The sequence below is a fragment of the Acomys russatus genome, chromosome 32 (assembly GCF_903995435.1).
Source record: "Acomys russatus chromosome 32, mAcoRus1.1, whole genome shotgun sequence".
Lineage (NCBI taxonomy): Eukaryota > Metazoa > Chordata > Mammalia > Rodentia > Muridae > Acomys > Acomys russatus.
The window spans coordinates 46,937,722-46,940,291 of record NC_067168.1 but is presented as its reverse complement, the minus strand read 5'-3'; the positions used below and the strand labels follow the sequence as shown (position 1 = coordinate 46,940,291).

Below are 2,570 nucleotides of genomic sequence, written 5' to 3'. Positions count from 1 at the left end.
CAGCCACGGGTCTAAGTGCGTGGCACACAGATGCTGTCGATATAAGGAAAGTTGCTGAGTGAGGAAGCGGGTACATTGCTAAGTGGACAGAGGTAAGAATACATAAAACATAATTCTTCTCCTCCTCCTCCTCCTCCTTCTTCTTCTTCACCAAGTGTAAATTGTTTTATTAGTCAGCTGAAAACTAGACAGTCCACCAGTCTGGGAAGGTATTAATTTAATCCTCTTCCTAGTCATCACCAGGTCCAGCACCTCCCTGACCTTTGGATGGGATGTTCGCCACCTGCTTGCGGACCCTGATATGACGCTGGCGGCTAAGCACACCGACAAGGTGAATAGACTTGGCCAGGCCCAGCTTAAAGACCCGGGTGTGCAGCTGCCTTTCCACAAAATCCCCCATCTTCAGGCCCAGGATGTAACCCAGCTTCCTCTTGCCCCCATCCAGCACCCCAATATGAACAAGTCGCCTCGGTAGAGCATTCAGAAAGACGCCGTGGGTCCCTTTTGTCCAGCGTCAGCAGCTCCCAGGCAGCCATGAGGACCTGGGCCAGTGCAAACTTAACCCTCCACACGTCAAGTTTGTCCCGGAGCCCATACTCCCCAATCAACTTCAGTTCCTGGTCCAGACGCTATTTCTTTCTCGAAGGGTCTCCGTGGGGCTTTTGTGACAGACACAACTTCCGGCAACTGGCATGTCGGCGTCTCAGGGCACGCTGCTCCTGCAGACTCACTCTCATGACCCAGAATTCTACTTTTGTCTAAAAGGCAATATAATGATTTCATGTGTATTTATTTTTCATATCTGAATAAACAAAAAAATATCTGTATGTGTCTGTGCCAAACTGCAACCATGGCTACTGCTGACAAAAGGATGGAGTGGTTGGGCAGGGGATTTAGCAAGCCACCTTCCGCAAGGACAGCTGCTCAGGGCGCAAATGACACAGCACAGTCAATACCAGGAGCTTCACGTCAGCCCGCTGGGCCCTTAGGAGATAACTGACTTATACGTTCATTTAAAGACGATGAGATGATTCTGCAGCTAAAAGTGCCTCCCTCGAGCCTGACGACCTATGTTTAATCCTGGGACCTATTTAGTAGGAGAAAAGAGACTATGATTGTCTGTCTTCTGACTTCCACATGTGTGCTATGACATGTGTGCCCACAAACACATATGGGCATACACAAATATGAAAGATGTATATTTTCTAAAGTTAAAAAAAAAAAAAGTAAAGCCAGGCAGTGGTGGCGCACGCCTTTAATCCCAGCACTCAGGAGGCAGAGGCAGGCGGATCTCTGTGAATTCAAGGCCAGCCTGGTCTACAAAGTTAGTTCAAGACAGCCAAGGATACACAGAGAAACCCTGTGTCAAAAAAAGAAAAGAAAAAAAAAAGTGAAATATTCAAATGGGTTATGGCTGATTTTTGTTGCTGTTTGTTTGTGACAAGTTCTCATGTGCCCCAGTCAGATCACAAGCTCATTATGTACCTGAGGATGGCCTTAAACTCCTCATCCTCCTGCCTCCACCTCTCCAGGGTGGAGGTGACAGACTTGTGACTGTTATTTTCTTTGATGCTTTTTTTGTGTCTTTCAAGATATCAACAACGCAGATGTATTGCTTTATCATCTACTATCTCACCTATCTCTCCACACTTGCTTTGAAAGATGAATTATTAGTGTAGAGACTCTTATCCCTGCGGAGCTTCTTTGTGTGGGATATGCTCCTTACATCAGCAACGTAAGAGAAATTGCTGGGATTCCCTGCCTATCAGGCAAGAAAAACGTTCCCAGTGACAGGTGGTCCCACCCAGCAGTCCGTTGTAACTGATGCTCAGGGCACCCAGACCGCAGGGGAGCACAGCTCTCTAATTAATCTCCTCTGGGTCCCTCATGTTACTCTTTCTTCACTGGTGGAACTCATACGGTAAGGCTCGGTGTGCACCCAGCCCTCGCCCAGCTCCATGGCTCCCTCTCCACAGGCTCTCCTCCACATACTCAAGGATAGGTTTGAACAAATTAACAAACCCCATATCCCGAGTGTGCATTCGCAGAACAGCGGCAGGCGACCAATGGCGTGTTCAAATGTTAGGGATGCTGGGTCGTGCCAGGCAGGAAGCCTCTTTGGACAGCTTTCTGAGCAACAGATGGGACAAACGGGAAGAGAGAGAGAGAGAGACAAAGGGACGTGCCACATGTCAGATTGTGAACAAATTAGGCAACATTTTGGGAGTGTCGCCTGTGAGGCGTTTTTTATTTTTAATTTATTTATTCCATTTTATGTGTGTAAGTATATTACCTACATGTGTACCACACGCATGCCGGGTGCCCATGAAGATCAGAAGATGGCATCGGGTCCCCTGGATCTGGAGCCACAGAACTGTGAGTGCCATGTGGTACAGGGGACCAAGCTCAGATGCTTGCAGTGCCAGCAAATCATCTCTCCAGCTCTGATTGGTGGTGGCTGGAATTAAAAAAAAAATGTCCCTCCCCCATCATGGGCTCATGTATTTGAATACCTGGTCACCAGGTGGTGGAGCTGCTTGAGAAGAAAAGCATTTTGTCTTATGTGTTCC

General features: G+C 47.8%; 1 pseudogene; it reads right to left on the bottom strand.

The window, feature by feature from the left end:
* Positions 1-229: 229 nt before the first annotated feature.
* LOC127184160 (40S ribosomal protein S9-like) lies at positions 230-694 on the bottom strand (annotated as a pseudogene).
* Positions 695-2,570: the final 1,876 nt, after the last annotated feature.